Here is a 27,235-nt window from a genome sequence, read left to right on the forward strand (position 1 = left end):
TAATTTTATATCCAACTATGACGAATTTTTTTCAAGTGTAATAAAAATTAATGCTGGACATAAAGCAAACATTAACAATTCTATTAAAAGGATTGGCACAATTCGTCATTAGTTTTCCAATCATAAAAGACTCCAACTTTACTAGCTAATTTTTGGTTGCCATGACAAAAAGTTGACAGAAACAACTTGAAGGAAAAAGGGGTTATCCTAACTCATGGATTTTAGAGAAACAATTCCTTGTGGTGGGCAGGCATCACAGATATTTTATTCCTAGCTGGCAGGACATTTTGCCTACTGCATGTAACCATTTGGAAGACCAGGAAGCAGAAAGAACTAAGGCTGCAACAATAGCTGAGCATGACAGGTCCACATATTGGTTAGTGCAAAGCAAAGCCAATCAAAGACAGAAAAGAGTAGAAAAAGATATTCTCTGCAGTAGGAAAAGATAGCACGAGTGCCACTTCCAAAGCAATGTTCGCAAACTAAGGGAGCTCCAGGGTTTGATCTAGGAGTCCAACCATCATTCTGTAGCAACTGGTCCATTCCCAAGCATGCTCTGTTTAAAGCTGTGGAGAGCACAGTAATAGCAGGAAGTTTTCTGAGAGTGCTCAGCATGTACTCTATAAAGTTTTAGCTGGAAACAAAGAACAGAGCACTTTAAACACGCATTGACATGGGAGCCTGCCACTGAAAGTACCTGTTTCTGCCAGTGACTGTGTACATAGAGCACACACCATCTGAAAGCCTATGCCCATTGACCCACTTCTGCTGGCAAGACCTCATATGGGTCTAAGCCTTTCACGTCCTCCTTGAAAGTGTCAACTTATGAGGGACAAGTGTTCAAACACAGGAGATCAAAAGGGGCCTTCTACATTCAAAGCAGAATTCAGGCTAATTTAAAAAATTTTAAAATATAAAAGTAAAAATAGTTTTATATAAATTTAAATATAAACTATATATATATTTCATAGAAGGCATGAAGGTAGAAATTAGAAAATAATAGAACAGCATGATCATAGGAAGGTGCTAAAGCACAACATAGGTTATGTTAGTGAGTCCCATCTTTATTAACTGAAAAGGAGAAAAGCAGGATAAATGGATACCAAGTTTTCATCACAAGCTAAAGCAAAGAAAGGAAATTCAAAATTGTCAGGTCCAGGCTTTCGTCAGGAACCTACAGAAGGGTTTCTGCCTGCCAAGAACTATTTTTCTTGGCCTACAACTGTGGTCATATATCAAAGCACATGTTAGCTTCCAAACTCCCTAGCTCCTGGTTTACATGTACCTGTAATGAATTTCAAAGCCCACATTAACCTTCTGTCCCTTCTCACCTCATTCTCATCCCAAGCTGCTCTAGTTCAAGGCTTCCTTCCCTCAGCTACTTATGACCCACATGGTATTTCCATGTCTTCTTTGCTAGGCCTGGTCATTATCAGCATGCTTATTTGTATTGATGCTCTAGAACTTTCCAGATCTCTCCGGCTGTTCTCCCTCTCTTTCTTATAATAAAAACCTTTACCCTAACCATAGTGCTGCCATTTTGTTGGTTTGTTTATGGTGAATGGTAATATGGAGAAACAAGTCAAAAGATATTTAAGAACATCAGTAAAATAATGCAATAAAATGTGTCACTGGGGCTAAGTGCTATATAAAAACAATACAAAACATGTAAGAAAAGAAAGTGGTCAGTTTGATTACAATTATTGACTCTAATATACAAAATGAATGAGTAAAATTATTACAATATAGATGAAATTTCATTATAAATATTTTAAAATAAACATGCACAAAATTTCTTATATCTCTTTAAGAAAATTATTCTATTATTAAATAAGTTCCCTAGTAGGTCGACTTTTCTCTGAGTGTAAAAATGTGTGGGAAACCACACTGTTCCTTTTCCTTTGGGTGTTTACGTAGTCTATAAAACACCAGACAGAACAAAATTAATATTTCTATTTTTCACAATGGAAAAATAATTTTAGTGCTTTAAAAATCATTTTCTATTCTTACACATAAACTAATAATAAAATGGTTTATAAACATAGCCTTCAAAATTTTAAAATAACAACAGAAATATTACATCATGCTTTTTAAATAATAAAAGGAGGTTCGGCTTTTGAAATTGACCAAGGTTCAATTCACAGCACTCACACTGGGTGGCTTATAAACATGTAACTCCAACTCCAAGGGATCTGACATCAATGTTCTTTATAGGCATAGTCAAGAGCACAGACACAGACACACAATTTTAAGTTTATTTTTAACATATTTTAAAAATAATAGCACTAATTCTTTTGTATTTAAATAAGATTATAACACAGCAAAATTTATCCCTGAAAATACATGTTGATTTACTATCTGAAATCAATGCTAAAATATGCATTATCATAAAATGTTTAATTTATGTAATTATTTCAAATAGGTGCAGTAATATTTGACTAGAATTAACACCAAGTACTGATAAAATCTCTGCAAATACAGTGTCTGTATTTCTTTCACTGTGATAGACAGTGAGATTTTATGACAAAGTCAACTTAAGAGTAAAAGGGTTTATTTTAGTTGAAATCACAACCCATCATGGTTGAAAATTCAAGATGGTAGGTGCCTCAATGTCTCATGAAATTGAGTCCACAACTAAAAGGATAGAGGAATGAATTCATGGTTAGATTTCTTTCTCTGCTTTAAAACATTCAGAAACCCGGCCTAAGTAATGATTCTGCTAATGCTTGAAATGGGTCTTCTCATATGAATTAATAAAATCAAGATAATTCCTTACAGACATCTTCCGAAGCTTGCCCTAATGTAAATAATACTTGACAGGTATGCACAGAGTTATTCGTCTCTGGTGACCTTTAGATTCTGTCAAGTTAATAATGAAGGAAACCCATCACTTCTTTACCTCATAACAACATCCAAACCACCTACAAGTCATGATCTTAAACCTCTTGTTTCATCAGCTCTTGATCATTTAGTTCCTCTATGAGCTCATGACCATTAAGTTTTCCTAATAGCTAAGTTCTGCTATTAGCTCAGGATGAAGCTCTAATACGATAAGGAGATTCTCCTTGAAACACCTATTTGTTGTTATAATGTAGAAGGTTTTTTTTCAGTTATGCTAATTGATTCAAAATTACAGATGCCTTCTCAGAAGCAACCTGGATACTCTCTGGTCTTGACATTTACTCTGAAACAAATTAATCCATTACCTTTAAGTCCAACTCACTCAAGTTTTTAATACATAGGCAAAATGAAACTAGATAGATACTTGTCCAAAATATTATATAAGTAGCCTATATCCAAACTCCCCACAAAAATCTTTGTTCCACTCTGGAATATCATAAACCAGGCCTTTATTGTAAGCATTTCTTTCATTCAAGATTCCAGAAGTAGTTCTAATCTAGATAACCTGTGGCAGCCTACCCCAATTCCTGCCTTGTGGGTAAATTTAGATACTGTCACGTTAATGCTATGACCCTTTCAGTTCAGGTTACAGTTTTCAAGGGCATTACTAAATCACAATTTAAAGCTCTCCCACATTCCTCCAGCAAAATCGGGTCAAATGTCTAAGAACCCAATAATCAGGTTTATTGTGTCTGCACCCTCACTTCTCAATACCAATTTCTATATTTGTTTCTTTTTTGTTCCTGTAATAAAGCATTTTTCATAAAAAAAAACTTAAGGAAGAAGGGATTTATTCTGGCTCACAGTTCCTAGTTATAGTCTATCATAGCCAGGAAGTTAGATCAGCAGGAGCTTATGGGAGCTGGACATATTTTACCTATAGCAAAAGCAGAAATAAATTTATGAAATCTTACCTAACTTTCCTTCAGTTAATATTGTCCAAAGACTCCTGTCTTGGGCATGGTTTTCCCCAACAATTAAGATATTTCTTCACACATCAAATGGTATGATCAAGATGATTCTCCTCAAGAATGACCATAGGACCATCTCTGGGGTAATCGTAGATCTTATCAAGTTGATAATTAACACTAGCCATCACATGACAGTTTTTCTAATGTAATGAATGGAGATGAGTATTTATGCCACTGAATGATGGGCATTTAAAATTATTTCTTATGCTTACTTTTAACATTTCAGCTCAGGGTTAAAGTTCCATAATAACATAAAGTGCAGACCCGTTTCTAGTTTAAAAGTTCTTGAGTAGATTTAATTCATTCTGAGTACAATAATGTGTGGGAAACAACATTGTTCTTTTTCCCTCGCATGCTTGAATAGTCTGGAAAATCAGACTGGAAAAATTAATGTTTCTATTTTCTTTCACAATAGAAAAATGAATATTTTAGTGCTCAAGATTTTATTGAAAAATTTAATCTGATGAAAAACAATCTATTCATATATATCCTCATAAGAGGTTAGAAATAGATTTTTAACATAACTTCAAAAAGAATTCTCTATTCTCACTAGGAAACAAAATACTAAAATCTGATATGAATATATTATCTTTCTTTATTGAAGTATTACTTCAGACAGTACTATATTAATAAATCTTCACATGAAAGTCATCCAGAGATTATCTTAATAAATTGTCAGCTATGAAAACTCCAACTGTCAGATTTGTATTTCCTTTATTTATTTGCAATTAAACCTGAAACAGTAGCTAAATGAAAGTGTAGATCAAAATAAATTGTCTGGAAGAATGCATGAACATTTTCTATTGCAGGGTCTCAGGTCACAGAAAGAACATGATCAAGTATGTTTTCTCTATTCAATCTGACAATTCCTATTATGTCCTTGAGGAAAGACTATTATAGAAAACATTTTTTCATGGTTGTCCCATCCTCATTTTTATTTAGGCCAATGTTTTTATTGATGACTAGCATGTATGCAGCAATGGTACACTTCCCAAATAACCTCAGCTAAAAGACGTTGAGAAGGTAGGCTTTTCAGAAGAAGAAACATGAATTACCATTACAAGGATCAAACTCTGATGCAATACTACCATACTGAATGTGAGCCATTCCATACATGCCTATTTAGTGTATTTAGTGGCAGAGTAACTAGACATCAACAATGACGAATATGGATATCGTTGGTGTTGGAGAAATGTAAAGTACCAGTCCTGATGTGGGTTGAGTATATCTCAGAGTTTAGTGATTTTGTTGTGGATCTAAGTCAGAGCTGAGGAACACAGAGAAACTGAAAAGGTTCCAGAGAATAGCTATGAAGATGAGGTATCAAAGTATTGTCACAGACAGAGAGAAAAGAGAAGATTCGTGAAAAGTGTGGCATATGTCTTTGTATCTTTGAGAACCCAATGGACAGTGAAGTGTGGAAGAATTGTGCCACAGGAAGAAGTATGCATACCCTTAAGGTGTTCAAATAGACTGGCATCCAAGAAAGACGCTTACGAGGCTGCATGGGTGAGAATGAGTGAGCTTGGGATTTGAAAGGAGCCCGAATAACCTCTATACTGCCCTCCTCATCAATTTCTGCAGCCCATTTGTCCAGAGTAGATTTCCCTACAAACGGCTTACTGCCTTTTGCTGACCCACTAGAGTTCCTTGCTCGAGTGCTGCCCCTTCAGTGACACCCCTGCCTTTCTCTCTGACTAATCCTCTTGCAGTACTAACCTCTTTCATCCCTGTGTCACATATAATTTTCCTCATCTTTGATCTTACCCCTAAACAGTGAGTGCTGCATGTTGGGGACAGGTTCTTGTTTCCTGTAACTTGTATGAACTTTTCCTAAAAGCTTCTAATCAACTGTGAGGAATATGCATCCTTGTAATTTTATATAAGCAACCAAGGGGGAAAATGAGAATTTGCCATAGAAAATGAGGTCAGTGTGAAACTTCAAACACTTGTTATGTGGGATGCAAAAATGAAGGGGGGTAAGCTAAAGCTTAAATGCTCTATTATATAAAAAATGACATTGCACTTATGCAAAAATTAATTGCTTCTGAAATGAAAATATCTTTTAAACTTGCAGAAACTCAATGCTTTCTAAGGTCAATCAAACCACTACTTTGGTTGAAAAAAAAAAATAGACACCAAGAAACCAAGATGAGGGCTCAGTCAGTAGAGCCTTTTTTGAGCTCCACATTCTGATGACATTGAGGTGACATGCTGGGCAGCAAGCCCAAAGCCACCAGCCACAAGTTTTCCAGAAATCAGAAATAGAAGATACACTGTATCCATTGTCTAGCTGTGTGGCTGTTTATAGGACCATACTGGGGTGTATATGAGACTCAGGGTTCCTTTAAACCATTGTCTTTCATGTCACAATGCCTGCTGTGGTATCAAGGCATGCAGAAGCAGGAGTGGCCATTGATTTTATCCTGGCACACAGCTCCATTTGGTAAGGGCTGGAATTACACTCATTGTAATATATCTCACAGAACCTTCTAGCATATCCAGCAGGACAGACAGGGTGCTAAGGTTATTTGTACCACATGCCTCCATGCTGGCAGGTGTCCCTTTAGCAGGAATTGAATTAGTGGCAGTTTCACAGGTAGCCCTCTGTACCCATGAGGACATTGGCACAGAAATTCTCTTTCTCCTGGTGTATTCACACAAGAAGCAATTCCTTGGCAGGGACTAGAGAAGCAAGGGTCCTCTAGATGTTCATAGTCTTTGTCCAAATTATTCTTTTTGTCCAAATTATTGTTTAAGCCACAGTTGTCTTGTGAAAAACCCTTGTGCATAGAATTGTTTAGGCATGAATTTAAGAGACACATGGTATTGTTTTTATTACAAAATGAGTCTTTGCACCTCAAATCACTGTAGGACAAGGTACATCCTCTGCTACTAAGGCTAATCAAGACAGCCCAGTTAGGGGAACAGAATCTACAAACAGACAACAGACACAGGCTCCTGCTTCAGTTGTTAGTGGACTCAGATGAAAACCATACTGTACATATGTAATATATGTGCAGGAGGCGGGAGGCTAGGTCCAGCCCGTGTGTACTTTTTTGGTTGATGTTTCAGTCTTAGGGAGCTCTCACAAGTCCAGGTTAGTGACCTCTGTTGACCATTTGCCCAGAAAATGGAGATGCTTGAAATGCACTATAGCACATTCCAACATGAATGAAAACAGTACGATTCTTCACAGACCTGTTCACAAATCAATCTGATGGTGGCAGTTGCTTCAATGAGACTCCTTTTTCATGATTCTAGGTTATGTCAAGTGAACACCAACTATGAGAGTGTGAGGCATGAAGTTGGGAGGTGGATGTGCTGCAGGGCCTGGGAAAGGTTGAGTGTGAGCAATAGGGGTATAAATATGTGCAAAATATATTGTATACATGGATGAGACTGTCAAAGAATAAATATAAAATATTATTCAAAACCCAAAGAATTGGGGGGGGATAATAAAACAAACAAAATAATAATTCACTGGTGGTATGCATCTTGGGTTCATAAGGTTAATTTCAGTATATGATAGAGGAAGGAAAACAAAAGGAGATAAATAATAATTTCTGTAGGTGCTGTAGAAATGGCTTAGAAAGGGGACCTAGAACACTGGGGTTTTGGGCTCTATCTACATAAGTGCTAAAAGCAGGCTACACAGCACTCCTTAGAGAGGAGCAGAGAAAGAAACATGGGAAATCCATCAGGTCCATCAGGATCCAGCAAAAGTAGAGACAGCATAGCATGCTTCTGATTGATGTGGCAGTTGATGGCAGGAGTCTAGCTTTAGGCTGGGACACTGGAACAGGAGTTCTTCTTGGAAACATAAGAAAATCCCTGGCTACCACCAAGGAAGAATCAGGGAAACAAATAGAGCTCTTGTGACATTAATGCAAAGGTGCCTCTAAGGTCCCTATCTCAACATTTGCACATTTCTTTCTTTCAAGTCTGAATGCTGAACTCAGGACCCCACACATGCAAGGCTGCTACTCTACCACTGAGCACCAAGCTAACCTATTCATAACAGTTTCTAGTAGGCTATGTGTGACAGATGGTGTTGACATACATGATACAAACCCTCAGGAGGCTACCCAATGCACGTATCCTGAGGCCTTTACTGTTTTAGAAAATACAATCTACCCTTTGAAAAAATGGCTCTTAAATGCCCTATATTCACAGAAATAATAAATTCAATTGTCAAAGTATGTCACTTAAATGATGATAAAAATGAATATTTTTTCTTTAACTTATGATTTAAATATGAATAAGATCCTCCCAGGGGATAAAACACCAACCATTGAGCACACATTGAGAGACCCATGGCTCCAGGTGCATATGCAGCAGAGGATAGCATTCTTTGGCATCAATGGGAGGAGAGGTTTTTGGTCCAGCAAAGGCTTGTTTTCCCAGTGTGGGGGAATGCCAAGGCACTGAGGTGGGAGAGGGTGGCTTGGGAGAGGGAGCACCCTCATGGAGGCAATGGGAAGGGGAGGGGGATGGGATTGAGGGAAGGGAAATAACATCTGAAATTTAAATACAAAGTATATCCAATAAAATATGAATAAGACTGGCTCTCTGTGGGTCTCATCTGAGAGAGGGCAGATGTGGTATTATGTAATTCCAGCTGGATTCATTGTCAAGTCAACCCTTTCTCTCATACTCAGAGTTATAACCTAATCGTAGAATGATGGTTAATCCTTTGGATTCTTATCTGTAAAATAGAGGTGATAATGTTATACCATATGGTTAAGAAATAAATCATTTTAGGAAGTATTTATCATACTTCCTATAAGAGATGAACTGGCTCCTCAGACAGGAAAACAGTCAGCAGGACAAGTGGCAGGAGTAACTGTACAAGTGTGCACTGTAAAGTGGCACTGCCCTGGCTTGGCTTCTCCGTGGGATATTTAATAGGTTTCTTGACTTGAAATACTCCAGCCTCCACTCGAGTTAAGAATGGTTCCAACTTCACACAGTTGTAAGGATAACAAATGATTGATTCAAAGAATATATATAATAGACCTTTAAATAGTACCTGCTAGTTGCTACTGTCAGTAGAGTGTTAAACACGCGCACACACACACACACACACACACACACACACACACACATACAGAGTCCCTTTAGAAAAAAATAAACTCATGAGTGTGATAGTTATTATTCTCAGCTTAGTGAAATTGAGATGTGATTGGGACATTCATGCACCCCACCATTGGGAATTTTTGTGGGAGTGTCCAGAAGGTATTAAGAGAGGAAGACCCACTTTAGAATACAGTAGAAAAGGGAAAATTCAGCCATTAATTTTGCCTGCCTTATGGTCACCTTAATGGGAGCTGCTTATAATACTTTCTCCCCCACAACAGACTTTGTAACTAGAGCTAAAATAAATCTTTCTCCCCACAAGTTGTTTATATAAGGTATTTGCCACAGTAACAACATTCTGGTTAATAGTTTAATTACCCAGAACAAAGAATAATTTGGGAACCTGACAGCTTCCAAGACTAAGAGAAGTCTGGACTGTCTGGAGCTGCTACTTTACTGGATAGAATTTGCACAGAGAGAGGAAGTTTGGTTCACAAAAGAAACAGAAATGTGATGGAGAGGCATACCAATTTATTAAAGCGTAGAATATCCTAAGCTTTCATGATTTTAGCATATTTATATGTTATAATTGCCCAAGGTTCCGGCATTGTTATAAAAGTTTATTCTTAAGTTAAGTTTTCAGGTGAAAGTGTACTAGGTACAATCATAAGTACAGTGGCCATCTTCAGCCAAGATTAGGCCAACTGACAACATCCTAGTCTAACTCCCTAAAATGAGATTAGGACCACCCTTTCCTATTCAGATGAATTCACCATTGGATTAACCAGAGATGGTTTTCATAGGTTGGATCAAGCATCTGATTGGGTCCATATAACCCCTGGCTATTGTAGTGAGCTCCTGTCAGCAAAGGATACCCAGTGTAAACTGTAACAGTGAACCTTCATCATTTAGACAGCCCTATATGGCTGTGACTAACCTATATATCCAAGACTCTGACCCAAGATCCTTTCTATATAAAGTATGCTTTTCATTGCCTCTTCCCCTGTGAGTACCTGGAAAATGATTACCTAAACGTACATTTTAAAAGTTGGCTTTCCTGGAACTCTGCTCCTCACAGTGGTTGTAGGCTTTCCCTTATCCTGGTAGCACCATTTCCATTCATAATATTTGCAAGTTTAACATCCTCACTTTTCTATGCCATCTTTCCGGCTATATTGAATATCAGTCAGCCAGTGACTTCACATTCTTACCCATTTCCCCAGTGCCTGCCCATGGATGGAACAATTTATGTGCCCAACTATTTTTAATTGAAATAAAGTAATCCTGTTCAATATTTTAACATATCATATCCCTCCAATTCTTAACCTCTACCTACTAGTCTGGATGGTTGTACAGTATCCGAATGTTTTTTAAATCTCAGAAGTCAAGATATATTATTCATGTCCAGTAATTATTTGTAAAGAAAATAAAAAGGTTGAATCGAACATAACCTTGTTAGCATAGAGTAAGCCAGCACTTCACTTCTCTAATAGAAGTATAACTAAATTGAAATTGGGTAACACCAAGAAACAGAAGGCTTCATTGAGCAAATAACTCTATATTTTCCTAATTTTTGCTCCTTAAGCAAATTATGTTAGATGGCACTCCACTTGTAACATATTCTCAGGTTGGGATTCAGCAAATTCAACTGGTTTCTAAAAGTAAGTACCGAATGTTGTGTTTGCTAATTTGTTTCTAAGTATCTCAAAGATTATTGTGAAACTAGAGCTGGAGGACTCCCCAGCCTGGTGCACTGTGATCAGCAGCAGATTTTCAGGCTCTCTATGTTCCAATAGCCTCATATGTAATAAATAAATAAATAGAATAAAACAAAAGTATCACGGCTCCCTCCTAGGGTTGTGTAAAAATTAAAGGAAATATGATCATAGGAAGCATGTGGTACCTAAACACCAGGCAATGTGTTGCAGTTTCTATTACATCAGCACTACTGGTTAGTATTACCAGGATGCCTCCCAAGCCACCTGTGAGCCAGGACTGACCTTTAAGACCTGAACCTGGACAATTCAATTTTCCTAACTGAACTTATTCCAAAGAATACAGCAATCCTATAACATTCCGACCATCTTTCCTGACAACCCTTGAGTCTGAATTAGGCCTAGACTTTTCTAGTGTTATAAGCATTGAACTCTTTGGGCTTTCTTTGGGTGTCAAGCTGCTTGTCCCATAGAAGGGAAGCAACTGAAATAGCATTGTAGGATTGGAAAAGATGACTGGAGACAGACTGCCCTGGGGCACATTATTCAGAGGGATAATTTGGATTTAGTCATTGTGTCTGATTTTAACCCTTTAAATGTCCTTATGACTGTAGAAGATGTCTATAACATGGCAATAATGCAGAGCAACCTGAATGCATTTTGTGTGAGTCACACACACGAATGTCATAATATACTTTTTCATAGCCAATTTCCACATTGCTGTTAGGTTACACCAGTAAGTATGCATAAGTGAAGCCAATCTTTAAGGCAGGGGAGACATGCCTTCCTGAAGAAAGCTTCATCTGTGAGAATGTCTGTGTTTGTTTCTTTCATAACATTCTTTTTTTCTTAGAGTATACATTGATTTCCCTTATAAACCTTGCCTGCTTACTCCAAGACCAACAGATAACTGGGCTTTGCTAACTGGTATTATATACAGGAATCTGTGGGCAAAGAGCTTAGAGGTTCTGGAGAAGAGCTTGGAAACACTACACTCAAGTTGATTGAAGTCAGAAGATGTCAGCAGAGACCTTGGTATCATGTTTGTCACCTATCTTATCCTCTCCATGACAAGGGCATCCCCTTGTTAGAAATATAGGGAGGGCAGGACCGGGCAAGCGCTCATAGCTAAGTGACAGGACTTCAGGCTTTGATGCCTGCTTTAACTTCACTTAACTGTCCATCTTTCAGAGAGTTCTGTGCAGCAAAGAGAAAAAGCCCATGACTAGCAATCAAGAGCTGAAGCAGAATATTGTCCTCCACGTAGGAGCAAACGCCAGGAATGAGGGTAGGTTACTGGAGGCAGTGTTAGCAGCATGCCGTGAACCTGACAGCTCCAGGAGATGTGTAGATGTGGTAGAAATGAGTTTTACTCACCTGGAGGTTAAAAAGGAAAAGTATTTGAGACTTGAAACAAAGAAATGTGTAGGAAGGAATTTCCCTGAGGTTTCGTGGTTTAATTAGAAGATTTTTTTTGTCTCCTTATTATGAACAAGAAAAGCAGTGCAGAAGCCTTCTCTGTGGCATTTCTATCATGTCAGGTAAAAAAAAAAATCACTCCCCCCAAAAAATTTGCTTTTTAAAAAACGCTCACTTTTCTTTCTTTTTCATTTTTATTGGATATTTTCTGAATTTATTCTGTTATCACCTTCCCACCACTCCAATTCCCCCTCCCCTTGCTTCAATGAAGGAGCTCCCTCTCCCAACCACCCACTCTAACCTTAGTGCCTTGGCATTCCCCTACACTGGGAAAATGAGCCTTCACTGGATGAAAGGCCTCTTCTCACACTGATGCCAGATAATGCTATCCTCTGCTACATATACAACTGGAACCAGGGTTCTCTCCATGTGTGCTCAATGGTTAGTGTTTTAGTCCCTGGGACCTCTCATGGTTTGTTTGGTTGATAATTTGGGTTTCCCCGTGGGGTTGCAAACCCTTTCAATTTATTCAGTCCTTTCTCTAGCTCCTTTATTGGGGTCCTCATGTTCACTCCATGGTTAGCTGTAAGTGTCCTCAACTGTATCAGTATGACTCTGGCAGAGCCTCTGAGGAGGCATCCATACCAGGCTCCTGCCAGTAAGCACTTTTTTGGCATCAGCAATAGTGCCTGGTTTAATGACTGCATATGGGATGGATCCTCAGGTGAGGCAGTCTCTGGATGATCTTTTCATCAATCCCTGCTCCTTTATTTGTCCCTGTATTTCCTCCCATGAGTGTGTTGTTCTTTCTTCTAAGAAGGACTGAGGCATCCACATTCTGTCCTTCCATCTTTCTGAGCTTCATAAGGTCTGTAAATTGTTTCTTGGGTATTCTGAGCTTTTAGGGCCAGTATCTGCTTATCAGTGAGTGCATACCATGTTTTTTTCTTTTGATTGGTTTACCACACTCAGGATGATAGCTTTTAGTTTGATCCATTTGCCAAAGAATTTCATGAAGTCATTTTTTTTTTAACTGATGAGTAGTACTTTATTGTGTAAATGTACCACACTTTCTGTAACCATTCCTCTGTTGAAGGACATCTGGGTTCTTTCCAGTTTCTGGCTATAATACATAAGGCTGCTATGATTATGGTAAAGCATATGTCCATGTTATATGTTGGAATGTTTTTTGGGTATATGCCGAGAAGTGGAATAGCTAGGTTTTTGGGTAGTACTATGTCCACCTTTCTGAGGAAACCCCAGACTGATTTCCAAAGTGATTGCACTAGCTTGCAATCCCACCAACAATAGAGAAGTGTTCCTCATTCTCCACATCCCTGCTAGCATCTGCTATCACCTGAGTTTCTGATCTTAGCCATTCTGACTGATTAGAGGTGGAATCTCAGGGTTGTTTTTATTTGCATTTCCCTCATGACTAGGGATGTTGAATACTTTTTACGTGTTTCTGAGACATTTAGCAGTCCTTGGCTGAGAATTCTTTATCTCTTGATTCCATTTTTAAAGTAGGATTGTTTGACTCTCTGTAGCCTAACTTCTTGAGTTCTTTGTATATATTGGATAGTAGACCTCTATCAGATGTAGGATTGGTAAAGATCTTTTCCAAATCTGTTGGTTGCTATTATGTCCTATTGAGAGTGTTCTTTGCCTTACAGAATCTTTGCAAGTTTATGAGGTCTCATTTGTTGATTATAGATCTTAGAGCATAAGTCATTAGTGTTCTGTTCAAGAATTTTCCCCTGTGTCTATGTGTTGTAACTTCTCCCATTTCTCTTCAATTGGTTTCACTGTACCTGATATTATGTGGAAGTCCTTAATCCACTTGGATGTGAGCTTTGTACAAGTAGATAAGAATGGATCGATTTGCATTCGCCTACATTTGGACTGCCAGTTGAACTAGCACTATTTGTTAAAGATGTTGTATTTTTTACATTGAATTTTTTTTTAGCTACGTTGTTAAAGATCAAGTAACTGTAGATATGTGGGTTCATTTCTGAATCTTCAGTTCTATTCCACTGATTTACATGCCTGTCTCTGTAACAATACGATGCAGTTTGTTTTTTGTTTGTTTGTTTGTTTGTTTTGCTTTGCTTTTTTAAATTATGATTGCTCTGTAATACAGCTTGAGGTCAGGTATGGTGATTCCTGGAAAAGTTTTTTTATTGTTGAGAATAGTTTTACTTATCCTTTGTTTTTTGTTATCCCAATAAACATAATCAGAATATGGTCTTTGAGAAAATCAACAAGATTGATAAATCCTAAGCCAGACTAACTGGAGGGCACAGAGCTAGTATTCAAATTAACAAAATCAGAAAAAAAAGGGGAGACATAACAACAGAAACTGAGGAAATTAATGAAATTGTCAGATACTATTTCAAAAGCCTATACTCAACAAAAGTGTAAAATCTAGAGGAAATAGAAAAAATTTTAGACAGATATCAGGTACCAAATTTAATTCAGGCTCAGATAAACCATCCAAACAGTTGCATAACCCCTAATGTAATAGAAGCAGTCATCACAAGTCTCCCAACTAAAAAAAAAACCCAGGACTAGAAGTGTTCAGTGCAGAATTCTATCAGACCTTCATAGAAGACCTAATAGCAATACTTTCTAAACTATTCCACAAAATAGAAACAGAAAGAACACTGTGGAATTCATTTTTCAAAACCACAATTACAATCATACTTAAACCACAAAAAGACCCTATAAAGAAAGAGAACTTCATAAACATTAATACAAAAATACTCAATAAAACTCTTGCAAATCAAATCCAAATGATCATTCACCATGTTGAAGTAGGCTTCACCCCAGGGATGCAGGGATGGTTTAATATACAGAAATCTATCAATGTAATCCACTATAGAAACAAATTCAAAGAACAAAAAACACATGGTCATCTTATTAGATGCTGAGAAAGCATTTGACAGAATTCAACCCTTTCATGTTAAAAAGTCTTGGAAAGATCAGGAATTCAAGCCCATACCTAACCATAGTAAAAGCAATATATAGCAAACCAGTAGCCAAAATCAAACAAAATAGAGAGAAGCTTTAATCAATCCCACTAAAATCAGGGACTAGACAAGGTTTCCCACTCTTCCCTTACCTATTTAATATATTCTGGAAGTTTTAGCCAGAGAAATTAGACAACTAAAGGATGTCAAAGGGATACAAATCAGAAAGGAAGAAGTCTAAATGTCACTATTTGCAGATGATATGATATTATACTTAAGTGACCCCATAAATTCTACTAGAGAACTCCTACAACTGATAAACAACTTCAGCAACATGCCTGAATAGAAAATTAACTCAAACAAATCATTAGTTTCCTCTGCTCAAAAGATAAACCTTCTGAGAAAGAAATTGGTGAATGAACACCCTTCACAACAGTCACAAATGATATAAAATATCTTGGGGATGACCCTAACTAAGCAAGTGAAAGATTTGTATGACAGGAATTTCAAATCTCTAAAGAAAGAAATCGAAGAAGGCCTCATATGGTGAAAAGATCTCATACTCATTGATTGACAGAATTAATATAGTAAATATTGTCACCTTCCCAAATGAAATCTATAAATTCAATGCATTCCCCAACAAAATTCCAACTCAATTCTTCATAGAGTGAAAAAGAGCAATTTGCAAATTTATTTGGAATAACAAAACTTTATTTTCTTATAATCACAAGAAAATCAAAGTTTAAAATTGTTTTATTACCCTATATCAATTGACCATAGGAGTGGGTTTTTATATTTTCTTAAATGTATATATTGTGAAATAATGAAATCCTTCTTCCCTTTGCCTTGCCTCCTATGTCTCCTTCCTATATTACTGCCCATGACACCCATATATGTCAGTCTATGTGTACTAGATTTCAAGTAACACAACATGCTGCTATATCATCCCATTTGCTACAAATATTAGACCTTCGTTATTTATGGCTGAATAATAGTGTCCCTGGACAGTTGTACCACATATTCTTCAACCCTCTGTTGACCTAGTTTGATTACACATCATTGCTACTATAACTAATGCTATAATAAACAAGGACACATAAGTATTTCCTTGTTATATTAAGTTTATTTATTTTGTTTATACTAGAAACAGGTAGTTATTGAAGATGGTGGGTATATTTTTAGTTGTTCTGGGTATTTCTGTAGTGCCTGTCTTAATTTATATTCTTGTCAGCAGTGTGTTGGTATTCTACCTTCATTTCCTCTCCAGCATTTAAAAAATTTTGTGAATTTTATGGTATATATTATTTTAATTTCCACAGTATTTCCCTAACAGCTAACAATGTTAGGAAATTTCTGTATTCATTGACTATTTTCACCTCTTTTGAGACTTATCTATTCACATCATTTGGTTACTTTTTATTTTTATTACTTAGCTTTTGCTGTTAGATTTTTGAGTTTTCCATATATCCTGAGTATATTCTTGTTAATGCACGTATAGTCAGTTCTTTTTACACCAACCATGGCTGTCTTTTCACTCCAACAATTGGCTTTTGACTCTCTGCTGAGAAGTCTTACTGTGACTCAGCATTACCTTCTTCTTTTCACTGTGCTTTTGTGTGTTTCAAGATATTCATTGGCATAATAACATGCTATGTTACATGACATGAGGTAGTCTCAGAATGACATACATGAAAGTTATGGGCAGTAAGTTAGGAAGGAGACACAGAAGGAGAGTCAAAGTGTCGACAATTTTCATTATTGTACATTGTTCATATATAGCAACATACCACTATGAACCCCTTCCTATGGGCAATTGCTGTAGGGTTATAAAAACTTTGAAGCTTTGTTTTCTGTGTGATAGTAAGAAAGGGGAGACTTAAAAAGCTAGAGTCTTTCTTATCTGATGAATTAGAAATGTCACATTGTAGCTCTCTGCTTTGTCTTTCTTTTCCTCCACACCACCTGAGAATATGTGTTACAAATATGTAACCTACCACTGTCATTTGCTTAATGAGCAAGAATTAGGAAAACTAGATTTATTGGATAAACCAAGTTTCCTGATGTGAAGTTCCAATGTTTTCAAATATCTCTTCTGTATTTCCTTCCCGTTGTCTCTCAGTTTTGGTTCTTATTAAGGCCTTTGACAGGTTTGAGTAGGCTGGGTGCAGAGTCTGATTGTACAAAGGGGACCAGTTTTTAATCTCCTGCACGGGAGTCAAACTTTTGGTAGTGTTCTTTATTGAGGAGGCTCTCCTTTGTTCAGTGTGTTTCTGGCACCTCTTCCAAACTTAGCTGTCTGTGGTGCACTTCCATATCTGAGATCTTTGATCTATTCTATTAGCTTCTGTGTCTATTTCATATCAGCCAGAGCCTGCTGCTCGGCACCAGAGCTCTGTGGTGTTCCTTAAAAATCAGCTATTGTGGTTCCTCGGCTTGTTCCTTTTTGTTCCAGATTGCTTTGGTTATTTTGTATTAAAGGGTTTCTTATTTCCTTATCAGTTCTCTAGAATCTTATCATATGTTGCCAGGGAATCTGTTCCTTTATAGGCTCATAGCTTCAGTTTTTACTGAAGGTTTATCTGGGTGAGAACAAAGGCATCTAAGCCATCCATCTCAGGGATGGTGGGCCCCTAAACATGGGTGGATCAAATCACTATTCACAGCCTTGTAACACTATCCTCTGAATTATCTCTGTTCTTTGCTTTCTACAAGCTGGCTTGTATCACAGTGTTTCCATCTGAAATGCATAATAAAGGGACACAATGGTCAAACAAATCCCTCTGCAAAAGTACCCTAGTTTCAAGTGACAACTTTGTCCACACTAGTAATCTGAGGTCTTGGCATATTTTGCCTTATTTAATTCTTATGACAACACTATATCCTCCTCTACCAGAAAAGGACGTCAGGGCCCATGGAGGTCAGTTAGCTTTCATGAAGCCAAGCAGATCTAAGAAGCAGAAGGAAGTTGCGCTCCTTCCAAGCCTGCTTACTTAGGCAGTTTAGAGACTTCAGAGCCAGGGTGTTAAGTCAAAGATCTATCTCCACTATCTCTGTGATTCTGACATGGCCCCTGTGTCCAGCTGCATGTCTTCATCTCCAAGTTAGAGACAAATAATGAAATTTTCTCACAAGTTACAGGACTGAAAAGATGAAATGAGTCAACAGAGCCCAGGTTCTCAGGTCTGTCATTCACATCTGCTAAAGCAACATGTCCCAGGACACTACCTTCAACCCATTATGGGCCATGGAAAAGTGTTTTAAGGTGATACTAACTGACATTTGTCATTTAGTGACAGAAGATTAACTGAGTCTGCCTGAGAAACATAGGTTGGGTGCTGAGACATTCTCTCTTTTCATGTCATCTATGGAGAATATTTGTTTTTCGTGGCATATTTGAACAAAAACAATGTACATCAGATTCAGTTACCTCGTATTTAACCTCGTTGGCACGATGTACATTTATTTCAGGATAATCCACTGCCTCCTTTTACCTGTTGTCTCCCAAGATTCAGCATGGAGCAGGAAGTGATATTCAGTCTGTTCCAATGGCTCCACAGTCGGCACACACATCAAGTTCACTTTCGTTTTTAAAATGCAGGCTATTTTGGGGTTTAGATTCTTGAAATAAGATCTCACTATGTGTCCAAGGTTACCTCAAACTTGTGATCCACCCACATCAGGCTCCGAAGTCTTGGAGTTTAAGACTACTCCACCATACAGTTTTTCAGTTGTGACTATTATGATACTCAAAGAGCTAATACATTATAATGAAATAAACATATATTACATTGATGAGGTGTTACTAGTGGGTAAATTAATATAATTCATATTTTGGTACAGACATACCATAAAAATAGTCACTGTATATGCCGCAAAATGATAACTTTGGAACATCAGGCTAGAGGCAGTTTTATGATGTAGTCAGGCCACGGCTATCAGTGTCCTCACAAACCTTCATGGCTGTACATAGCATGTCTCATATAAGGTTTCCCAGGTCTGAGTGTTTACATGACTGCTGTCTGTGTCTAGGAACTACCTAAATGTAACTAAGACCAGGGCAATGTTAATGTGGAGAGGGTTGCTGTCTGATGAGTTCTAGATCACTTAGCTCAACCAGTGAGATGAGAATGTGTGGTGTGTGTATGAGTGTGAGTGTGTGTGTGGGGGGGTGCATTCTAGAACAGATTCACAGTACTTTGGGCCCCGGTGTTTCTTTGTTTGTTTGCTTTTTGTTGCTCTTATTTTGTTTTGTGGTGTTTTTCCCCCTCATTCCAAAGGGGGAAAATTCATGAGTCCATTTAGGAAGATCTTTCCTGGTGATTTTCATCTGAGTTAGTCTGCTGATGGTTAAAATGAATAAATAGCATCCTTTTCCTTTTGTAACTGAGAATAATCCAAGTAAGACCCTGGCCTGTCCTTTTGGGTTTCAAGTCTGATCTTGTAATTCTACCTGGGAAGATGAGTATCCTGTGGAGATGGTGTATCTTGTTATACTTTTATACCCACAGCCGACCTCAGACGGGCATGTGCAGTGGCCCAGACAATTCATTCAGTCTCTTATTTGTAAGAAACAGGGGAAACAGGAAGAAGGAAAGGCTAGATCAGATGTAGGTGACTGAGCTACCAGATGCAGAACCTTCTAGAAGCTGCTGTCAGAGGGAATATTTTTGTATTTGTTCATATCATCTGTTATTTTAAGTTCTAACTGTTGATAGTATTGTTTTAACTCTGATGTTTTCAGAACATCCCATCACCATCCTATATATATGTTATACAAATAATAATTTACTCGGCTGTGTAGTGTAGTTCTAGGTGAACCTCAAGTATCCAACTTCAAGCTGGTTTTACCTCTGCCCCTTCCCTGTCCTCCTACAAGGCCCTTTGTTAAGGGCTTTCTCTATCAAGTATTTTTTTTCCCTAACTCAGTGCTTAGATGCCTTTACCAGTCCTTAACCACACCTCCTCTACTTGCCTTCAGTTTGCCTCTTATGAGCCCACTGCCCTAAATCAGCCTGCTTCTCTGCCTGATGCAGTGGCCCTCAATAATCTTGCACCAACAACATTGTGCAAACAGTCTTAGATTAATCTCCTTAGATTAATGCTGGAGAATGCAGCAATGTGCACAGAGGACTTGGCTCTCGTTGAATGTATAGCACCTCATACTATCATTATTATTAATCTAATCTCTGGTTATTGGTCCCAAATTTCTGGTGGGTAGTAAAGAGACAAGTCTGTTTTCTCCAGTTGTTGTGTCAAGTGACCTGCTGGATGTAAAGTTCTTACCCAGAGCCAGAAGGTTTTATTACTATAAAGAGATTCATTCAATCAGTGAGGACAATGGGAACCTAAAGCCTATGGTACACAGAAAAGCCTGGGAGGATTTTTATGCCTTTAGGCCTGGATGATGTTAATACGATACTATTTATGACAAAATTCTCCGAATGTTATTGCCATTGCAGGCATTGAAATAAAGATTTATTTATTTTGGGAGGGAGAGGAGGAGTTGTTCTGACCATATGACCTCTTAAAGAGAATACTATAGCTGATGGTGAGGCTAATAGGGCCACATAGAGTGTGGACAGGAGCACAGCTGTGACCTACTGAAGCTGTTCCCAGGAAACAAAACCAAGAGACTAGGGACTGAGTCCTCTAGATGCTAGGAGCAGAATCTGGCCAAGAGTTTTGCTTAACATTGGTATAGATTCATATCAGAATCTCCAAAATCGTCCTATACCCAGTCTTGTAGACTCAGACTGGAGGATGCCATGACCAGCTAAATAGCATACACAAGGAAAGGATAATCAGTTCAGTTGTTTCTGAATGGGCAGATTTGTGGACATTTCTTATTACAGCAATAAGAAATGAAGAAGGACTGTTATCCTCACAGTAGGGAATGAAGATCCCCATCAATGTATTTCAAAGTCTATGATAGGATAAGACCCTTGACAACAGAGGTGCCATGGTTTAAATATGAAGTGTCTCCCACAGACGAGCATCTGTTCTCCAGCTGGGGTGCTCTGTGAGAGGCTGTGAGACCTTCAAGGAGTGGTTCTAGATTGCAGGAGCGAGTTACCAAGAATGAGGATTTTAAAATGACAACCTCGTTTTTAGATGTACACTCTCTGCTTCAGGTCTTCTACTATGTGAACAACAATGGCCACACATTCCCTCCACAGGAACTTTGCTGTGCTTTTCCTCTGAGGCCTTGTATTAAAATCAAACTTCCTTATCTCAAATTATTTTTGTTTATTTTCATTACCGTTGCACAGAAATGATGCAAGCTGCATCCACCAAAACTAACAGTCACAGCTGCAAGGAATCCAGGCAAGGGTATCAGAAAATGACCTTGTCTTTCATGATGCTGATGGCTCTAGCCTAGACAACTGTTAGTTTTGGTACTAGAAATAAAGAAGAAGTCACTGAGAAGGTGTTATGCCATCAGGTGAAACTTGACCAGAGGCCACCTTTTTATAGGGTATGCTACACAGGCTGTAGTCAATCTAACAAGACTTACTCTGCATGTCCCTACTGTTTCAGAAGGCCTCCTAAATTGTGAAGAACACATTTCAAGGCTCCCTAGTACATGCCCAAAGTGACTATTCAACTGATATAGAAGTGTACTAAAACGAACTATTTTCCTCCTTCATGAGGCTCATACTAGACATGGATCAGACACTAACCAAATGATCTACATCTGACCACAAGCTGTGATAGATGGTGCCTAGATGATGCTGTGTTGCTGATGTAATAAAGGAATTTCTCCATGCCTCTCTGTCATTTAGATGATTTACTAAGGAAGATGATATGAAGGTAATTTCCCCTCACTGCTTCATAGAAAGTATTGGGTGTTCTGCATGAGAGCTCTCTAATCATCCTGAAGTTTGAGGTACACAACAGGATAGAGTTCTATCCTATGTTTTAAAAAGATTAAAGAGGGGAAAATAGAACATGGTGGTGAGACCCCAGAGGAGCTTCTCTAGGACACTGAGAAGCCTACAGCATCTCTGAGGGGAGATTGGGTGGCTGAGCAGTATCACCAGAACAACTTTTAAAACAGCAGGTCTTGTGGGAAGATGCTGTTAAAAAGTGGTCTCATGAAACTGAAAGGTAAGATGGTGAAACACAGCAGCAGAGACTGGTAAAAATAGGGGTGGGAGTGCTATTGGAACATGGCTGCACCTCAGCCCTCTGGGGCAAGGGCCAGCCGGCCTAGCCTACAACATTGTTGGTGCAGCCCTCTCTGCTCACTGCTGGGGGGCAGGAAATCCTAGCCCCAAGCACAGTGATCATGCCTGGTGAGCTGGCAGACCAAGGGCAGAGAAATGTGCAGTAAGATGGAGCTCCCATGGACCCTGTCTCCAGACGGCCTGCCTAACCACAAGATCACCCTGACTCTGGGCAGCAACAGGATACCCACATCCAAGACGAGTATCAGCAGTAGTCCACTATTTATAGTGCTTCAGAAAGCAGAAACCTTGAACTAGACAACTGAATTATTGCAATGTTAGTTGCATTTAAATATATATAAACATATATTTATATGTATATCTCTATATCCATATCTATGTCTGCTATAACTACATCTGTCTATTTTGTGGTATGTATGTGTGTGTGGGGGGGGGGCTGCAGTTTGCAATGCTACTTTGGTAAATAAATGTGCAGTGGGGAGCTGGGGGAAATGGCAGAAGAAAGAAATGGCAAGTGACAGAACTATATAACTTTGGCAGTGACAACTGTGGGAATGCTGCTTCAGTGGACAGGGAAGCATGACTAAAAACAGCCATCATGGTGTTGCTCATCAACCTAGAGCTCACACAGGCTCTGCCCCAAACATTCTGCTCAGCTGAACGATCACTCTGGCTCTGAGCAAATGCAGGCTATACAAGATGGAGAATAGTTGGTTTTTTGGATTGGGAATACTTGAAAGGCATTCATGGTTTATGCTGCCATCAGAGGCTACACTGCTGTTCACAGTAGTCTGTACTACAGCCGGGGGTCATGCTGATGTCTATGGTTCATGGTGCCACTGGAGGCCATGTGGCTATCTGTGGTCTGTGATGCCACTGATGTTTCCTGCTGATGGAGGCTATGTTAATATTGATGATCCATGCTACCTCCAGAGGCCATGTTTTGGTCTGTGATTCATGCTGCTGCTGAGGCCCATTTTGATCCTCATGGTTTCTGTTACCACCAGAGGCCCTATTGGTGGCCATGGTCTGTCCTGCTAGAGGCCATGTTGAATTTTTTTTTTTTTTTTTTTTTTTTTTTTTTGGCCATGCTGCCACTGGGCTCCATGTGAAGTGCATGTTTCACACGCTGCTGCCTGTGATAGGCAAGGACGTTTTATTTGCAGTGATATAGATGACTGCAGGTTCATAAATAAGAATGAGAAACATCGAAGGCTTCTATGATACACAGTCCAAATAAGAGAAAAGAAAAAGTCTATAAATTTCCAGATAATCAATAAAGATGTCTCGGTGGGGAAAATGTCTACAGGAATACCACATAATATAAATCCAAAAATGTGTTAAATATGTGCCGTAAATACAACACCTGGAACAGAGAAATAAATGCAGTTAATTGCAGTAATAAATTCACTCACTCAAAATTCTAAAGTATTAAGATGAATAATATGAAATTTTTAAACTTTTTATATAAGTTTTCCATAACAAGTTTTAAATGTCTATTCTGTACTCAGAGCAGTCGATTTGAGTGGGATGTTTTTATTCTTTAAAGTTATTGTTTTTAGGTAGGAAGACCTTCAGTTGCAATGACAGTGTGGTAACTCTAGAGTATCAACATTAATCTCCAAGGACTTGGTGTCAAGACATCGGTGACTAAATTTCAGGTACTGAAGGACCATAGCTGCAGCCTATCCTTGGAAAAATAGATGGTGAAGAGTCATCCTCAACAGAGCATTGCTTAGCAGGAGACCACATGATCATATATCTCCCCGAAACAAAGGCTTTCCCCTATTCTCCAAACTAAACAACATCCCATTTGCTGTAAATAGGAACCTGGTTCTGCAGAGCATGCTTTTGAGTCAATAACAGAATTGTCTCTTGTTTCACTCTAAATTAAGTGGAGTGATTTGCTCTGCTAGGAACGTGGGCAAAATCTACTCTGTCTCCCAAGAAAACACAGAAGGTCATCAATAGAGAATAGGCATTAAGAAGATCCCCATGAAATAATACATGTCTGAACCTGAAAGATAGGAAAGGGCAGCTATCAGAAAAGGTTATGGGAAAATATCCTTCAATTTTTTTCTACCTGAAAGGTAGAAAAAGCAGACCCTGTGCTCTCAAACCAGCAAGCAACTAGGCAGAGGTAATTAGGAGAAAATGCTGCTGAAATTAAAGGACAGTGATGTTGGAGTAGAACCTGGTCCTGTGTGCTTACAGATACATTAGAAAGTGGGGGCTTTACTCAGAGTGCAGCGGGATGATACATGCATTTGAAGAATGGACACTGACCATGTGTCTGAGGAAGATGCTTGCTCTAGCCTCTGTGCATGGGAGGGAGGAAGAATCGGGAGAGAGACTAAGTAGAGCCTGGTTACAAGGACAATAGAAAAAAGACTGTTTTGCAATATGTTTGGAAGGTAAAACACACAGTACTCAGGGGTAGATTCAGTATGAGGAGGTTTAAGAAAAACAATTGAATCTCTTTGTATTTGCTAAATAAAGCAAAGAAATGAGGAGGTTGAAACATGAAAATGGGTTACTCTTAGAAGTAATTTGATAAGGTGTTTTATGATCTTCAAATAATAAGCCCATTTTTCTTTCATTAAAAAGAAAATTAAATGGAAAGAAAAAACAAATTATGAAGCTGAAGGCAAGCTGAAATGAACTTTCGCATACATGCACTTATTTGTTTATATATTTAATTAATAACAACAGTTCATAAAAAGAACTATTTCAAGCAGGTTGTGAATCATAACTCTGGCTGTTCAATGTAAATGTCCCATGCAGTATTGCTGCATTTGGATACAGAGTTCTTCCAAATGTCTTAACAGCAAAGTCTTGGTCACTACCTCCAGGCTGCTGAACCAACGTTTTTAGAGCCAGAGCCATGTAGGAGTTCCTTATGTCATGAAGATACAATTTTTGAGGGATTGTGGGACCTCATTGTCCTTGTCTTCATTTTCTGCCAGCTGGTGTGGTAAGTGGCTTTACTGTCCCATGCTCTGTCACTATACATTGTCTTATGACAAGTCCAAAATCAGGACCAACTGACCATAAACTAGAATCTCCAAAACATTATGGTCTCAAGTAAGCAGACACCTCAGTGCTTTAGTAGAACAAAATCTTAGTATAAACATAATGCTAGTAAGAATATTATGTGTAAAAAATTATGATGAAACACTAGTAGCTAAATAAAATTTTTACCTTATAGTGACAGTAACAGAACCTGGAGTCACCTTCCTCTGACTCAACATAAACACTTGTAGAAGTAGAAAGACACAGAAATTATTTTATGCACAGTGTTACTGAGTAAGAAATGGAAACAGGATGGTAGACTTGTTCAATCTCTGATTTTCATCACTTAGTACAAGAAGTTTTCTGAATAAATATCAAAACATAAGAAAAGAATGTCACTGAAGAAGGTTTTCTTTGCTAATGTATAACAAAATGGATTTTACCAACTGAAAGAGAGGGAGAGCTACCATTATCATGTAGAAATGTACTTGCAACTGTCTTAGCCTGGAGTTATCAAGAATCATTTACCATCCTGATAGTACTTGACTCCTGATATAATTCTCTATTACATATTTAGCATCAGCCATAAACTAGTCTTACCTCTATTGTCTAATATAGTCAGTCAACCTTTTCAACCTAATTTTCAATGTTAAAGATTGAAACATATATCGAAACAGAAATGACTCTGCAAAACATTCATCTGACAAATATAGAATTAAGGAGAACATTCCATGAGATAATTGAGTTGTATCTGTTAAACAATTGCCATGTCAATAGGAATAAAAATCTGAAACTTTAGAATTAAAAAAAAAGACCATCTATAGCACTAGGACAGGAAACCACTGGTCTTCGATGGGAGTTTCTGCCTAGAAGTTTCATCACAGACTCTGGGATAAGCAGAATAATAGAAGCTTAAACTGAAGAAGCACAGAGAGCAAACATCAGGTCAAATTTGAAGCAGAGAGTTGCCTCTGGAAGTGAACATTCTGAGTACATAGGAGGACTGGCTGAAAGCTTACTCTGGGGTATTCCTACTGCCTCTTAAAGACCATACAGCCAGCTGCAAATAATTTCTGTCTGCACTATACATGAGGGAACAAAAACAAACAAAGATGCTCTCTGTTTCTACAAAAGCTACCCCTGCAGTGATACCTCATACTCCACCAGCAACATGGCCCCTTGCCTCACAGAACAAAATAGATACATCATGAATATTGTATTTTTCTTTTTTTTAGAACAGTATATTTGAGCAACTATATAAACATACCTAGCTGTGTCTACCCCAACCCTTAACAAAGAAGAAATAATCCATAAAAATTTATAAAAGCTAACAATAATTCCCCAATGAAGAGAATATAATTTAAAATTCTACAAAAAGAAAGACAAAGAAAGTTAGATGGCAACAAACGTGTTTGTAATTCTCAGAATCAGAAAACTTGTTTTTATGAGAAATAAATGAAATAGGTGAAGAACTGTTATCTACAGATCAACATCAACATAATTAGGTTAAAGTGGTGATGGTGGCTATGGGTGGTTAATTATATTTTCAAAGTGGAACTTGTTAATGGGCAAAGGTATTAAGACAGTATCCTAAACTAGGGTGAAAGGAATCATGAATATTAGTAAATAAAGCTTTTAAAAGAGGGATGCGGGCTATTCAGGATAGACCGAAATAGGAAACAGCAAGCTTCTCTTCTCCCACATAAAAAATTGCTCTGGCATACCCTGTCTGATGTTTCTGCATTGGAACTTGGGAGTCTTTGAAGTTTTGCAGCACTGGGGAATGGCTTGGTCTACAAAGTGTGCTCAATTTGGATCAACTTCAGTTCTTTGCACAGTAGCTCATCTCAGGCTCCATGGTAGCCCGCTCAATACATCCCTCATAAGGAGTTTTTATAAGGCTTGTAGCATCAGGTTGTAAAATAAGTACTCTAAATACCATATATCTCCTGATCGATACTCTGCTTGGAGAGATATGCAGA

This window comes from Micromys minutus (genome assembly GCF_963924665.1).
Source record: "Micromys minutus genome assembly, chromosome: 16".
NCBI lineage: Eukaryota > Metazoa > Chordata > Mammalia > Rodentia > Muridae > Micromys > Micromys minutus.